The sequence below is a fragment of the Ambystoma mexicanum genome (genome assembly GCF_040938575.1).
Source record: "Ambystoma mexicanum isolate Mex_15411 chromosome 12 unlocalized genomic scaffold, UKY_AmexF1_1 Mex_chr12_unloc.2, whole genome shotgun sequence".
Classification (NCBI taxonomy): domain Eukaryota; kingdom Metazoa; phylum Chordata; class Amphibia; order Caudata; family Ambystomatidae; genus Ambystoma; species Ambystoma mexicanum.
The window spans coordinates 1078319-1095387 of record NW_027182323.1 but is presented as its reverse complement, the minus strand read 5'-3'; the positions used below and the strand labels follow the sequence as shown (position 1 = coordinate 1095387).

Here is a 17069-nt window from a genome sequence, read left to right as displayed (position 1 = left end):
GAGTGCGGGTCAGCCTGCAGCACTGCGGCATCGGCCATCAAGTGTTTTGCCTGCTCCCGCCGAGGGAGAAAGTGCCCAGCTCCGCGATAGCAGCTCCAAACCAGAACACGCATGAAGCAGCATCCGCTGCAAAAGTAAAATGCAGAAGAGGCGGCATCCGCCGCCGGTCAGAAGAAATGTGCCCCAAGAAGAGAGTAGATGCTAAGGGACCTCTGCCGCCTTACAGAGGGAGAGCGCGATGCTGCAGCGTGGGTGGCGCTACCGTAATCAATAAATAAATCTCCTGCCGGAAAGTGGGAGGAAGTAAGGTGCACACCAGTCTTCAAGAGGTCAGATGTTTCTGTACGGTTTTCGCACTATTCTTTTGCAAAGGACCAGGTGTCTCCTGGAACAGCTACAGCGAAGCAGGGCCTCAAGAATCGGTTGGATGATTATACTTGTGATGAGACAAAAGAGCTGAAAAGCAAGGGTTCAGTGGGTACTATGTAACAGTTTTTAATCTAGAGATCATGCTAGACTCAACAGGGACACATTCCATGGAGCATCGATAAGTGGAGGAGTACCTAAGAAGAGCAATAGAGGCACATAAATCCGCGGATTAATAGCTCATAACTCCACCACTAGTGCAGAGCTACCAAAGCCCAATGATAGAAGAAAGTGAAATTAGAGTGTGTATGTGGTTGTGCAAAGTGCAGACACTAGCCACAGTCTACGCATTTGTACATGCGTACATACATGCATGTGTCTGCTTCCACAGCAAGTGTACTGCAATGAGATCTAGTCGCTCAGAGGCTGTGATGGGCCACTATCCTTGATGTGGTTTGCCCTTATATGCCAGTATCCATACATAAGAACATAGTCCTGCTGACGTTGTCAGTAAAAATGCCATGCCACAATAAGAAAACATGTCACGACTGGCTGCACCCATATATGCCAGTATAGCGATATAGGAACGCTCATCATACTGGCTTTAATTTACCCTTGATGCCAGTAAAAATGCCATGCCATGTCAGAAAATAGCTTCAGGCAGGATGCAACCAAATTAGCTAGTCTAGCCAAGTAATAACACTTACCATTCAGTATAAATCCCTTTTGTTTTCCAGTTCAGTCCACTTTATTTCCTCATGCATTCTTCAATTATGTCCCCACTCTTTTGCCTTCTCATTCTGAATCCTGTCTCCCTGTACTGAAATCTTTTTTTTCTCTGTATCCCTCTGTGCATCTCTATCACATCACAACTCAGATAACTTGGTTGGGGAGGGGGGCGCTGTAGCTCTCATAGAAGATGGCCGCCTGATTGTGAACTCCGCTTCGTGGGGCGCCTTCCTGTTTGAATCCTCCTTTGGTGCCCTATTAAAACCTGGGCCAGCCACCCTATTAAATTGCTGCAGGACCCGGGCGTGTGCTGCTCGAACCCCGCGTCCTGAATCAACCCTATCGCAGAGATCCAGTGCTTTGAAATTGGGCCGGGAGCTGGCGCCGTTCTGCCCCGCTCCTCTGCTCCAGAGTCATTTGGCTTGACTCTGAGGATCCGGGGCCTACTGGGGGGAGGGGCACTGTGCGGTGCGGCGTCACCTTCTCCCCACTCCTCGAGGAACCGTTGCGGCCTGTGCGCAGACACCAGCCCCCTGACTGGACCCCGGGGTGCAACCCCAAATGTAGAGCTGTTGCTCCGCCGCCTCTCCCAGGGCGGCGTGCTGCCTATCAGTGCCTCTTGTGGATCCGGAGAGGAGGCTTCCTGTTCTGGGACCGGATTGCGGGACGCTCCCGCTCCTGGCTACTGCGGTGAGTCCCTTCGGGTCCCACCAGACACTCTGCCCATCCGCACTGTAGTGCTGCCGGTGCTGGCACGCGTCGCCTCCCTCCCTGGACTCACGACCGGAACCTGGACCTTCTGTGCCGGGACCCACTGTGGCTGTCGTCACGCTCCGCTGCCCTGCTACCCTGCCAGACGCACAGGGCCCCCGCTCCTAACGCGACCTGGTGGGCCCTGTCGGGGGGGACACAGACTCCTCGGGCGCCGTCATCTATTAACCCGTGCACCACTTAGGTGTTGGCACACGCTGCCCGCTGCTGGCCCTTGGATTGGGACCTCTTCTCTTGGTGTGGATCCTACTGCTCTCCACCGTAGTGCCTGCATGGGGTATTCGCCGTGGTGATACACCTCCCGCTCATTGCGCCACATATATCAGTTGGGACACCACACAGACCATGGTTAGTGGTGCACCAGGCTGGTCCCCCCTACCGCGGCGCGCAGTGACTGGACCCTCTGCTTTACTTGGATATACTGGGATCGAAGACCCCTGCAGTGACTGTCTCCTCGCTGCCTGGCCGTGGGCGTCCTGCTAACCCCTCTGTGGTCCACCACTGCCTTGCTGGGAGCCTTGGCGGACCTCTCCTCCGACACAGGAAGTGGACTCCCCAGTTTGCTCAACCACATCAGTGCCCATAGCTGCTCCTACTTCCACCCCTGTCACGGCACACTGATCTCCGGTTCTTGGCCTTCACCCGTGATCTTCGGGGCGGTCGACACCAGGGGATCCACTCACTGACCACTCAGTGCCCTCATACCACTGCCGGCCAGGGAGATCCCCCCCGGACCTGCGAACTGGCGGGCAGTGGTGACCAGAGACTCCACATCCTATTACAGCACTACTTTCCACTTCAACCCTGTCGTCCTCTGGGCGCCCGAATGCTCTGAATAGCCTGTCCGACCATCCTCTGTGTCCTGCCCTCTGCCTCCCGACCTGCCTCGACACTCCTGCCGCCCGCCCAGGCCTTCGGGCCCACCCTCCGCCTGGTGCCATGACCAAGGGAGCTGGAAAGAAGCAATGCTCAATTAACATTTTCACAAAAACCCCGTTGGGGCCGGTGGGGGAGGTGTCCGGGTAGGAACCATCTAACCCCTCGACCTCGGACCCGGCAGACGCTCAAAAAATGATGGAATACATCCGGGAGGTGTTCACCACGCTCCACAGAGAGCTTGACGACATGAATGGCACTATATCCTCTATCAAGGCTCATATGGAGAGGACCGACGGCCGGGTTGCCGAGATCGAGACACGAGTGAGTACCACCAAGGATAACTTGAGCTCTCTAAGGGCGGAGGTCTCCACACTTTCTGGCCGTGTCGCCGAGGTTGAGAAAAAGAACGAGGACCTCGAATCACGCTGGAGACGTAACAACCTCCGCATTATCGGAGTACCCGAAGATGGCATAAAGGTACCCATGGAGGATTACTTAGAGTGCACTCTACTAAAATTGTTAGACTCCAAAACTCTCCCCATAGTTCGCGATCGAGAGAGCCCACCGTGCCCTCACTGCAAAGCCCAGACCGGGTGCACCACTACGACCCATTATAGGTAGAGTTCTAAACTTCCGTGACCGTGACGCCCTGCTCAGGCCGGCTAGAGCCAAGGGTGAACTCATTCTGGGCGCTGCCAGGATCCATCTATATCCTGATTTCTCGGTGGCAGTCCAACGTGAACGCAAAACCTTCCTGGCAGTAAAGAGGAGGCTTCGAGACCTGCAGGTCAAATACTCCATGTTATACCCCGCTAAATTGAGCATTGAACATTCCAACCAGGTCTACTTCTTCACAATCCCTGAGGAGGCCTCCAGATTTATCGATGAACATTTCCCCGGCTGACCCCCTTTTGAAACACACATTGTCAATGTTATGTTTATTGGCTGATTGTTCATGATTTGGGACTCCGACTTGGTACAGAAATGTCTACCCGGTGGATGAGCGTGAGAAGGGGCTGTCTTCCGCCTACTCGAGTTTTTCGGTCTATGACATGTATGTTCTGGTCCTTAGGGCTGGCCTCATAATCCCATGGGAGACTCTCGTAGTTATCACTGAACGCCTCTCTGGTTCAATTTCTCTCCGCAGCGCTCATCCACTGTTGCTAGTTTACTCTATTAGTTGCTGTTAAATTCAGTCACCTTCCTGGTCTAGTTGATTGATTAGGGGGCTACTTCCCCCATACGTGAGAAAATTGTTTCTATATTTTGCGATCATGCCCTTTCCACCCAGGTGGAGTCCTACCCGGGTGGCACAAGATGTCATCACTAGGCACCATGCTTATCCTTAAATTGCCTTCCGGTCCGGAGCACCGCCGCCAGGCCAGCTCACAGGCCCCCCGGCGTTGATGCCATTGGTTTGGATTTGGTTGTTTGGGCATGGGGTTGTCATTCCTCTGTTTGTTTGGGGGCGGGACGTCGGAGGGGGTGGGCGTTGTTGGGTTTTATGTTAAAAAAGGCTTGGTATCCACAGGGGAGGTAGAGTATGGGGCAATATTGTTCAGTTATTATTGCAAGGCTGATCAAATGGTGCACCGATCATGGGGAGCACCACCCCGTTAATCCGTCACTTCTAATGACCACCTCTGGACTGTCAACTGAGGATAACTTGACATTCATGAGTTGGAATGTGCGGGGGCTGGGAAACTATAAGAAGATGAAACAACTACAGCTTCAGGCCAAACGCCATTGGGTCAAAATACTGTTTTTACAAGAAACGCACGCCTACACCGAGTATTGTGAAAGATTTGCCAAAATGTGGGGCCCTCAGAGGTACTTTACTAATTATTCTACCCAAAGCCGGGGAGTTATGACTCTAATTCACAGGAGCCTTAAATTTAACCCCATATCTACACAGATCGACCCCCTGGGCAGATATGTGTTAGTCCATGGTAGTCTGCAGAATAAGGAGGTGGTCCTATTAAACATCTATGGATCCAATATCGACGACCTGGAGTTCTATTCACATCTCACGTCTCTCCTTGACAGCTTCCTGCTAACAATAATCCTCTGGGGAGGTGATTTTAATACGATATTTGACGTAGACCTTGACAGATACGGCTCCAGACCTCGCCGACTTTCCAAAGCAGCCTACACTACACTGTCATCTCTCCCCAGTCTTTCCCTGGTGGACGCATGGAGGCTTCTCTATCCCGACTCCCGCTCCTACTCCTTCTACTCTTCGGTGCATGACTCATATTCCTGAATCGATAGATGGCTAGTGTGTGACATACTTATAAGGAACATATCTCACCTATCGATCCTTCCCAGAACCCTCTCTGTTCATTCACCGGTGACTATTACCCTTTGTTGGGGCCCGGATCGTGACCGCAGCAGACACTGGATAATGAAACCTCACTCTCTCCTCGACCCCGTCTTCAGCTCAGAGCTGGAGACCGCCATTGAGGAGTTCTTCGAAATTAACACCAACACAGTGTCCTCACAGGCCACCCTCTGGGAATCTTTCAAAGCTTATATAAGAGGTATTGCCCTGTCTAAGGAGAACAGCATCCTTAAAACAATTCACAGAAATATTGCTGAAAGCAAAGCCATGCTGTCCGCACTGGAAGCTCAATGCTCGCTACACCAAACTCCGGAACTCCTGGCATCAATCGGTACGGAACTTGACACATTCTGTTTTCTTGCGGACCGCGAACTGAGGTTCCTGGACAGCCCGGGACTTGCGAGGAAATACGGCGAGTGTCAACGCCCAGGCCATCTTCTGGCCAGGCTTCTCCACCGAGAATTTGGTGCCCCTCCCATCCCTGGAGTGGAGAGACCCGATGGTACCCTAGCCACGTCCCTGCAAGATATTAACTCTGAATTCCTCTCTTTCTACGAATCCCTATATGCCAATGCAGACAATGTCCCGACAGCGGAGATCTAGTCTTCCCTAGATAAGCTTCCCCTCTCGATCCTCTCCCCTGAGACCATTGGATGTCTCGAGAATCCATTCACCACCGGGGAATTCTTGGATGCCATAGACTCACTCTCATCAGGGAAATCCCCAGGCTCAGATGGCATTCCCGTTGAATTCTATTAACACTTCAAATCACTCCTACTCCCTCGCCTAATGGCCCTCTGGGAGGAATCAGTGGAGGTAGGTCTGTTTCCCCCTTCGCTCTGTGAAGCCACAATAACCGTTTTGCTGAAGCCCGGTAAACCCCCCACTCAATGCTGCTCTTATAGTCCACTCTCGCTTATCAACGGGTACGCCAAATTACTAGCCCTACGCCTTGCCCCCTACATGCCGCATATCATTCACCCCGATCAAGCGGGATTTATTCCGGGACGCTCCACCTCTCTGAACCTGAGGCGTCTCTTCAACATTATAAGCAGGATTAACCCAAATCTGCATGCAGTAGCAGTGGCACTCGATATGCAAAAAGCCTTCGATTCTGTCTCGTGGGAGAATCTCTGGCGGGTTCTTAAAAAATGCAAATTCTGCCCCGCTTCCTTTCCTGGGTCGGGCTGCTGTACTCCAACCCAGTGGCCAGGGTTCGTACTGAGGACCGATGCTCCCCCCTTTTCCAAATAACTAGGGGCACTAGGCAGGGCTGTCCCTTCTCTCCTCTGGTCTTTGCCATAGAGATGGAACCTTTCGCGGACATAGTATCCCTGTATGCTGATGATGCCCTTCTCTTCATCCGTTCCCCCGACACCAATTTGGCTCCGATATTGGAAGATATCCTTTTTGGACAAGTTTCTGGCCTCAAAGTAAATTGCTCTAAATCTACCCTTTTGCCGCTCACTGCCTGCACACGCCCCCCTCCTGATACCCAGCGATTCACATGGGCCCAGTCAAGCTTTACCTACCTGGGCATAGTAGTGTCTCGCCGATTCGAACAGGTTTTTGAAGAGAACTACCAAAAATACCTCACTAGCCTTACGACAAAAGTCGCTGGAGTAGGCTCCCGATCTCACTTGCCGGCAGGATAGGGATACTAAAAATGGTAGTATTACCCCAGCTTCTGTACAGGTTCGCCAATATCCCCCAGTGGCCGAGCGGCTGGTTCTTCCGGGTGCTGACTCGTACCCTTAATACCTTTCTTTGGCACTCAGACATGGTCCGGCTTAAACTCAAGACCTTGACCATCCCGATGGAGGTTGGCGGCTTCGGTGCTCCTGACTTCCTTAAGTACTGGCTGGTGTCCCAACTCCAATACACTTCACACTTGTTTAAAACATTGGACCCCCCACCTCATGTCAGACTCGAAAAGCTATCGATCAGCGATCGTGATATTTGCTCCCTGGTTATCACGCCCATGCCGAGGGTATTAGACTCACTTGACCCGGCGGCCTCTACTTCTCTGGCCCTATCTAAAACATGGTAATTACTAGGCATCGCCCACCCCTTTCATGGTAACTTTCCACTTTGGAACTTCCTCCCGGAGGTCCCACATGTACCTCCCGCCATCGTTCGCCGGTGGGCAGAGCCTGGATATGAACAACTATGGGACTTCTTCGAACAGGGTAACTTCATAGAGTGGCCAGATCTTCCACTGTCCTTGAAGCGGAGACCATCCGCTTGGCTTCAGTAGTCACCCCTCCGGAAAATCCTTAAACACAAATACCCCAGTTTCCCAGTGCTGCCACCTGATGAACCTGCAGTTACGGAGCTTACCTCTCCCACCCCCATGAGGGGCAAAGTTTCCAGACTCTACACCCTGGTACAGGCTAGATCGGCCCCTACATTTACCAAGTTAAGACATACCTGGGGGGATGACCTTGGTCTCGAAATCACAGATGAACGATGGGCCCGAATGTGTGCATGTATTCATCAGGTATCCTTTAACTCCCGCTTTAAATTGATCCAATTCAAGGTGCACCACAGATACCACTACACCCCGAGCAGACTACACCACATTTCAAATGACTTGTCCCCAAGGTGCCCCAGGTGTGGCTGCGACAACGCTGGCTATATCCACATGATTTGGTCCTGCCCCCGTCTCACTCAATTTTGGAGCGCAGTATGTGCTACTATGTCAGCTATCCTCGATCACCCTATTACCCTATCCCCAATGAGTTGTCTTTTCCATGACTTTTCTGAGCTCCGCTGAGATTCCAAAAACCTGGCTGGACTTTGCATGCCACTTGCTGTACGCTCTATTTTACTCTGCTGGCTTCGGCCTACCACACCCACCCATGCACAGTGGCTCAGGGCGGTCACATGGGCATCGGACACCGAAGAATCCTGGGCTATACAACAGCCAACCCACTAAAGACCCAGAGATGTTTGGTCAAGGTTTCGTTCATACATGGCTCCCATTGATTCTGCCTCGGACTCTACATCTCCAGTCCTCTCCCCCTGCTATTCCCGCACAACCTCCGGAATTGTTCACTCACTGCCCCCACACCCACCTTGGATGTCTGCCACATGTGCACAAACTGGTTTTGAATTTGCTTTATATGTTTGTATTACCTGCATTGCTCTGATTATACTTGTCCTGTATGTAGCTCACCTGTTCCTGTGCTGCCAAGCTAAATAAATAAAAGTAAAAAAATAAATAAAAAAAAGATAACTTGGTGGATGGGACAGAGAGGAAGAGGATGTGGGCAGCGGCAGACCCTAGACGGGCCTGCCACCTCCCCTCACTCACCTAAGTGTGCCAGCACTGAGAGGCAGACACTGTTGCCACCTAGATCCTTTATTACTTTGGGCTATTAGGTGGCACCCACCTATATGCTGAAACTATTGCATTAGAGTCCAGATCGGGGAAAAAGGCATCTGAGGAGGGAACCAAAGCTTGTAAGTGTTGTTTAGTTATTTGCCCACCCATTGACTGCCATGGCCATGTGGCCATTCCCACCCAGTCCTGCCCCTCCAGACCCAAAACTCCTAATTATGGGAACTCTTTGAGTTAACTTTAATCAAGACTTACCATCTAGCTTTGCACTCGAAATGTCTGCCAGTGTTTTTTCAAAGCAGTCTTCTGAGGGCTAATGTCTTAATTGCAGGAGTAAAGTGCCACCGGTGTAATTAAAATGTCGTAACCAAGTCTACATTCACAAGCACCATGCGTGTCCTTCACTGAAGTCTTGATAAAAACATGCATTGACAAAGCCTACTGTGATGGCTTGTGTTTTAAGATTTAAGTATTAGACGTTTGCCGGCACTATTATTAGATACCCAGGTACACACACCATTTTGCTGCTGGTACCATCAGTGGCCAGTTAATACCACTAGGGTGGTGCCTGGCAAGTGCCTTTCCCAGGCCTAGATAAAAGTCCAAACTGTTGGCATTGCCAGTGCTTGTTTAAAAGCAGCAGCACATGGTGCCAAGCAGTCACGTGGTGGTGCTTTGCTATTGGATCGGCCCTCTGTGGCACAACACCAGTGACACATATTCCTGCTAGTGAAGCCAGCTGTAATCCCTGAAAATCGATATTCTGCGGACAGAGATAAAACAGAAGAAAGATTGTGGGAAGTTCGCTCTATACCAGGTGATGAGAATGTGGTGGCAAACGAAAGCCTGACACATTCCTTCTGATTTCTGTGGCGAGGCGAAAGAGGAAACATCCCAAAGTAGAACAGAGATAGAGAATGAAAACAGTTCCCACATACAAAAAACTCCGTGCCGACTCTAACATTAGTGGAACGTTATCGTAAAGGGATGTAGCACAGCCACCAGCAGTCCCTATAGCAGAAACAATCTCGGTCCTGCATCGATTATCACTTTCGATTTCACTGCCGAACCTTTTCTACAAACTAGATTTCATTTGCAGAATTACTGGGCCGAGGGTCGGACGGCACAGATATTACGATGGTGTGTTTTACGTGAGGGGATGTAGCTCAGTGGTAGAGCGCATGCTTTGCATGTATGAGGCCCCGGGTTCAATCCCCGGCATCTCCAGGTGCATATATTTTTTGGGGTACGCATGAACGCCAACATTTAAAGGATATACTGTTACATCCTCTTTGGGTTTCTGGTAAAGAGGACTATAATTTTATGTCGCATCTCACTACATTGAACATATTCCGTCGCTCACGTTTCAAGACTATCCTTCTTGTGACTAGTTCACATTACCAGACTGGGGCCCTGTCTAGACAACAAACAGCCGGAGCTGCCTCAGCAATACCGCGAATGGGGTTCACAGTAAACAAAACCCCTGGAGAGATGGTGACTGACAAATATAGATAGCATAGAACAAAGTGATCATGGGAAGCAGCAGCAGCAGGCAGGATTGGGCAGGCAAACATTCCACGTGACTTCTCTGAAGTGCCTCGAAGGAGTTCTTTAAAAGGGAAAAATAGAATTCATTAAATGTTTTCTTTAAAAATAGCTGTAAATTATCATAACCTATTCGTTGATGTGTTTTTTTTAAACTTTGTTTCAACGCTCTTAACATGTACATAGTCAAAGTAAAACTGTGCACTTGATTCGCCGCCGTCTGCAAGCAGTAGTACATTCATTTCAGCATACGGCAATACATAACGCCTCACTGTGGCAGTGCACAAGGATCTTATAGCATAGCACAGGCATGTTTTATTGCATGTATGTATTGTGTTTTGTATGGCACAAACCTTGCTGGGGCATAACAGAAAATTTTACATTCGGGGTGACGAAATGACTATTGCTCTGTAGGAGCACAGGGGTGAGTAGTGTCCAAAACACCTACTCAGCCCCAGACTGCTACTAAACCAGCAATGAGCGCAGTCATAAAGGGGAAGCCGACACACCCGACAGGTATACCCCCTATGCCTCTTTTGGTAACTGTGGCAAAGGGCAGTCTAAATTCTTTCTGAGGCGTTTGAGCTGTTACATTTGCACACAAACACCAATAGTATGGTGGTACCAACATGAATAAATGCCCAACCAAGGTTCTACAAAAACAGGAACTTTAGGAAATACGTACAGTGCATACAACAAATTAAAAACAATAAAGACCCACCTCTCTAAAGGAAACGGAGAGAATACACACTATGGGAATAAAGGGGCATTCAGTGTGAAGACAGGGGTGCTGGCCAATGATTTTAGCAGCACATTTCAATGTTCAAGGATATGTCTTTTAAATGGCTAAGAAAGGTGGCTTAAAAGTTACTGAGGTGCCGAGGCAGACAAGGGGGACAAAGATTCTTCAAATGCGCATGTCTATTGTGATTGGGGCTCAGCAGCATCGAGTCAGGCTTATTGGAGCTCTTTCTGGATCGAGTCAGTGTCAAGCCGTTTCAATTGGTGGTCCCACGAGATCATGGGCGCTGAGACAGGTTGAGTCCGCTCGAAGTGCTCAAATGGTACAGTGCAGACTTTTCAAAAATGATTGGCTAGATTGCGCAAGCTGGTCACCCCAAATGTGCCCTTGGGTGGGTTAGAGAGTAGAGCTTGCCTCTGCCCTGAAGCCTTCTGTCTTCAGCTCTACGGCAGAGAACTTTGGTATAAACTAACCATTCCCAACACATTTCCAATGAATCCTTCCTCTCCTTCTTCTGAGAATCCAAAGATGAATCAACTGAGGACCACATTTCCTGCCTTTATAAAGGCAACATTCTACAGCAGATTGGCCCAAAACAAGAATGTAGTCAGTGTCCAATCCAGGCTGCTATGACATGTGTACCTTGTCTTCCAATGTCATATATAGAGTGCCTGTGTCTGCAGAGAGTGGGGAGAGGGAAGGATGCGTAGGGAGGCCTGACAGAATCCAAAACAGTAAAACCCCTCTCTTGACCTAAGCCTGATCTCGTGGTACTCTAACTGCACCCACTATCCATGTCTGCATGCTTCAAAATGACTCTGGTGATCGACACCCTAATGTGACAGTGGCTTTGTCATATCAGGGCTGCCGGTGAAACACTCTTTCGCAGGGGACCTCCCGGTAGAGAGTTCCAGTACGCTGATGGGAGGTGTTAACATCTTCAGAGGCATAATAAGAAGAGCTTCCTGGGACAAGGTCCCACATGGATTGCCGGGTGGAGGTCAGAGAGCCGCTACTGGGTGAAGAGTGACCCCCAGAGACAATAATAACCCATCTGGGGGGGAACGATGTGGCACAGCTGGGAAGAAGGCAGCTGCTTAAGGAAATGTGCGCCACGTTCTGGGCATTGAGCGAGGAAGGGGGCGCTTGTGGACTCATATGGCCAGAATCGTGCCCAGATAAATATGGAGGGGTGCAAATTCACACATGGCTGTGGAGAAGTGCCAGAAAAAATGGAATATGGACATGACAAAGTTTTGCAGGGGAGCATGTTTCTCAATGTTTAGGGATGGCCTAATGAATTGGGGTGTACCAGGATACTACGATAAAGATGGGGTTGACCTATCTCAGGTGGGCTCAGACATATTATTGAATTTTAACGACGGATTGAGAGAGCATGGTTTTATTAAAAGAAAAAAAGAAGAAGCAAAGAGGAGGAGGATGGGGGCAGCGAAGGGGCGACAACCCCTTCTGGCCGTTGCGGCCAGTCAAAAGTAGTACAATGTTGAAAAGAGAGCTGATGGCATTAGAATGAGCTGGGTGCTGGAGGACAGAAGTGTTGAAGCACGTACGCTACTGATCGTCTGTGTGGACTTGCATGTTGAATATTAATATTTTGTAAATAATTATGCCTGGGCTTAATTTGTTATGGGCTTCAGGCGAGGATAAATGCCAGGCCAACAGCAGGTTAAAGCTCGGGATGAGGGCATAGCAGCACCCGACGTCATATGTTAGAGAGATGGCACACCCACCCTGAAAGGGGGGCATGAGGGCACCAGGCAATAACATGGTGGAGGGCCAAGGCCCCTCCAACTCCAATTCACAGGGCGGCAAACACAAGGGTCACAAAGCAAAGGTAACCCAGGTGGAGAAAGGCAGCAGGACAGGAAGGGGTGGCTGTCCCGAGGGAGAGGGACTCACGATTGGAAGGGCAAGGTCTTCTTCACACCTTCCAGGTGACTTCAGAGACCCGGGGGCCATTTTGTTTATGTCTTGTCAGCGATGGATGTCACACCAACGATCGAGCAGAGAAACATCCTCTTTACAGAGGAAATGACCATGAGCAATTAGCCCCGTGTTTAGCCTAACACGGCAGGTGGACACATAGGGCTGGAAAAAGAGCAGCCCCCGTTTGCAGTTTCCAGCCCCGGCTGGTGAAAAGAATTAGATAATGTCACTCCCCACAGCCCAAAACCAGAGATACACAATTCGTCCTGAGCGGGAGGTTCAGGAAGGTTGCAGGAGTGAGACCTGGATTTTGGAAACAGTTAAATATTTTCAGCTGCCAGTCCCCAGCCCTGGCCTGCAGGCCCACACCATGTGATCACGGTCCGGCAGGTCTCGCTGGTCTGGGCCTCCTGCATCAGCATGGTGCCCTGGGTCCGCCTAGGCCACCCTCCACCCAGGATGCTCCCGGCATCCACAGTGCCCCCGGCACCTCAAGCCCATGTCCCCATGGGCCATCATGGTCCCGGCCTGCAACAATAGTAAGTTCGGGTGATCCTGGCAAACTACCAAGGTGCTGGCTCCCCCAGCACGTGAGAGGCCGGCAGTGTGTCCACCTGCGGCCCCCCAACAGTTAAGTACATTCCAAATATGTAAATGTCACACATACATAGACTGAAAACTTGGCAGCTGGGCAAGGGGGTGGGGGTGTCCCAAGAATACTGAATCTCTACTGGAACAAGATGTGGGGCTTTAAGGAGGCTCAGCAGGCATGGTTCAAAGGGAGGCTGGCTCTTTACTGAAACATATGGGGTACGTGCCTGGGATCTTCACTCCGTTTTGAACCAAGCAATGGGTTCTAGTGAGATTGCCTTTGTGCTAGACCAATGGGTGGGCACTGGGGCAGCCTGGTGTACTCGGCAGAAGAGCCAACAACCCAGTCCACCCCAGCAAGAGTCTTTTCAACTATTCCTTACATTATTCCTATTTCATTGTAGTAAGGCCAACACATCATACTGTTGTGTATAATCCACACTCATACAATCATATCAATCTTTCACAAGCTGTAAAATTCGAAATGTTCAGAGACTGTGCTAGATACTAAATTGCCTAATCTCACTTGGAGATATGGTAATTGAGGAGAAAACCCAAGAGTCTTTTCTGAACAGAGCCCAATGCAACAGCCATTTCAAGTCATTTTCCAGAATGGCATCATGACGGCAATGGGGAATTAACATAATTTTCCAGGCCTGTATTCTATGAGTGGTCCAAAGGCAAGAAAGAGTCATGAAATCCCATGCAGGTGAGATGGTAAGGTGCATATGTTAAGGGGTTTCAACCTCTGCTCAGTGCTCCCTGAGGTACTCATTCTCCGTGACAAGCTCTTTACAAAGACATAAGTATAATACAAAGTCCCAATGATGAAGAATTACTGATATCGGGAAAGGGTGTATTAGGCTATCATAAATCTCGTAGTACTGCAGATTTCAGGGCACCTGTGCTTAGCTAAAAATCAGGAGTACCGTGGCATAGGGTGTATGGTTCCATGGTGTAATGGTTAGCACTCTGGACTTTGAATCCAGCGATCCGAGTTCAAATCTCGGTGGAACCTGACATTTTTCACTGAAATGAGACACTTTTCGGAATCTCAATTTTATTTCCCTTTATTTCATTCATTCCCGCTCCTAGTATTTACAATTCGAATACATCATGAACGAAAGTCGGTCTTAGTTTCGTCTGACTTTATTTTGTTCCGTGTTCTTTACATACTATCACTATAAAAAATGTAATCTGTATTGATTTTGCTACTAAATAGTTTTTAAAATAGTGTTCGTTCATATCACGTTGTGCATATGGACTTCACTATGGAAGATGAAAAGTGAGGATTAAAGAGGCTTTCGCTAAAAGTGTTTCCGCCCGGTTTCGAACCGGAGACCTTTCGCGTGTGAGGCGAACGTGATAACCACTACACTGCGGAAACGGGACTGTACGTGTGCTTTTCTTTCCCATTATTATGATAGCGCATGGAAGGGGGTGCTGAAGCACAGCATATCAACATAGTAACATTTAAGCCAGCTGGTTCCTTCCATGCCAGTGAAGTCAGCCAGATCATTGTACACTGGATTAAACTTGCGACCAAGATCCCGTTAATATATATGTCTTACTCCATGGACACTCCCCATCTTTTGAAGTTTTAAAGGAATGTATTGTTTCATTTTGAGTGCCCCAAATCAATCCAAAAACCTTTGTAAACGTGGATCTGTCTCCAGTGCTGCATCAACCACCTGTGCCCGCACCTGGCACAGGTGAGTGTCCCTGTATTAGATCACTACCACCACCTATGCACCTCATACCATGCGCCACACACCTGAACGATTTATCAGCAAGAGAAGAGATATTGTTTTCCCTGAAAAATGCAATGCCCAGAGAGCCACATGAATTTGAATCACACACCCAAAGAGGACGACACATAGGGGGCCCAGTATGACACAGGGGGCGCAGCCCAGAGGATGGCGGCTATAGCACAGCAGTGCACGTGCTAGAGGAAGACAGAGAGAAGCACGTGGATGCGGTGCTTTAAAGACATGCATCCTGTTTGAGCTTCCAGCATCACATAGACTCAATAGACAGCTGTGTGACTGTCTCCCAGGTGTCCTCTGCCATGTGTTGGTTTGGGGCTCTGCCGATGCAATTACCACAGAGCAGCCAGAAGGCACCCCAGTAACTCAGCAGCCCAGGAACGCCATTGGTTGAATGTCATCACTTGTCTCAGAGAAAATGAATATCGTTAGAGGGCTTGAGCATGCGTGTGTGAAGTGTATTTCTGGTTGTGCATATTGTGACCAACCCTACAGATGTATCAACCTGTGACCGATAATGGCATTTTAACGAGTTGGTTGCAAGAGGGTGCCTGGGCAGTATGGCTGTGTGCTGGCCACAGCAGGCCTGAGCAATCTTATGCAAGGGAATTGTCTTTATTATTGTTATTTAGTATTGTGAACACTTTTCCCGCCCAAAAGGAACCAGAGGGCAATTTCCAGAGAAATAGAGAACTGCAACATACACGTACTAAATAATCACAAATACAGTAATTTCTTAATAAATCCAAAACATCCAATTGCAATTCAAGCTACAGGAGCACTCCTCAAAAAGTCTTTTAAAACATGGTGGACGAGAATTCAGAGTGCACGGTAATAGTGCACAGCACAGGTTCAGATGCGTTCCACACTGCACAAGCCCCCTTAGAAAAGGAAAGGATCCACTTTTTAATGTTTGTTTTTAATAGAGAATCAACGTTTTTCTTCTAGATGACCTGATTACATATAATATGAATTAATCCAAATAGATAGAAACACCGGGCTGAACAGTTGTAAACAGTTTTTAAAACAATATAGAGCCTTTTTTATCATGTTGCTTGCCCCCCATTGTGACGCAGTGATCAGGAGAAATTTGACCTAACATCCTTAATGCATATACAAGCAGGGCTTCAGTATGTTAGACCGCCTTATGGGTGCCAGATTTGACTTTGCGTGGAAATACAGAAGATAATTCATACAGTCCACTCTTAATCACACCAGTTCCTGAACTACTGTCCTAAAACCATCTTTAGGCAAAGAGGTGCCATACATTTCAGTAGCTGTAGATTTTGTTCATCAGATCAGATAGTGAATACAACATGTTTTGCAAGGGACAGTCTGGGAACACAAAGAAGCCCAGGACTTAACTGTAGAATATATTGGCGCAGAAACAATATGTAAAGTGAACTCTCCCAGGCAGAGCTAAGGGATAGAACAAGAACTGAGTCTTGGAGGGGCTGCGTTTGTCCTCTTCCAGTCTCTAATGTTCTGGGAGGGTTGTTTGAGCTGCCGGATGCTCTCCTCGGTTGACACCATTAGATAAATATGGGCATCTTGCACACACTGCTTCATGAAGAATCCCAGCTGGTCAACCATCATCACCAGTGGCTCCATACATAGAGTTTTACTAACGGCTGACTCCTAGGAAACCTAAGCTGGTGTAGGGCTAGAGGAGAGCTGTTACTCCGCACCCTGACCAGTTCAGACAGCTTTGGCCATAAAGAAGATTAACCAGTCCCTCAAGCTCTTTCACTTCCAATACGGGCAGGAGTATGTCAGTCCAAAAGACATTGGGCCTCATTATGAGTTGGCCGGTAACCCGCCTGAGCCACCGGCCGGCTACCAGCAAACTCACCTTACCATTACCGGTGCCTGAAATCCGTGTGTTACCGGGATATTACGGGTGCCAGCAACGGTGGTAAGTTCCCATTCTCGGGAGTCCCATAGGGGCCCCCCAGTTCAGCATGGTGCCCTGGGTCCACCCAGGCCACCCTCCATCCAGGATGCTCCCGGCATCCACAGTGCGCCCAGGCCCATGTCCCCATGGGCCAT

At 49.3% G+C, this 17069-nt stretch overlaps 2 non-coding genes across 2 annotated transcripts; both read left to right on the top strand.

The window, feature by feature from the left end:
• The first annotated feature begins 9584 nt into the window (after window positions 1-9584).
• On the top strand, window positions 9585-9656 carry TRNAA-UGC (transfer RNA alanine (anticodon UGC)). The gene has a single exon. It is a non-coding gene; the product is annotated as a tRNA-Ala (tRNA).
• A 4544-nt stretch (window positions 9657-14200) lies between these two features.
• On the top strand, window positions 14201-14272 carry TRNAQ-UUG (transfer RNA glutamine (anticodon UUG)). The gene has a single exon. It is a non-coding gene; the product is annotated as a tRNA-Gln (tRNA).
• Window positions 14273-17069: the final 2797 nt, after the last annotated feature.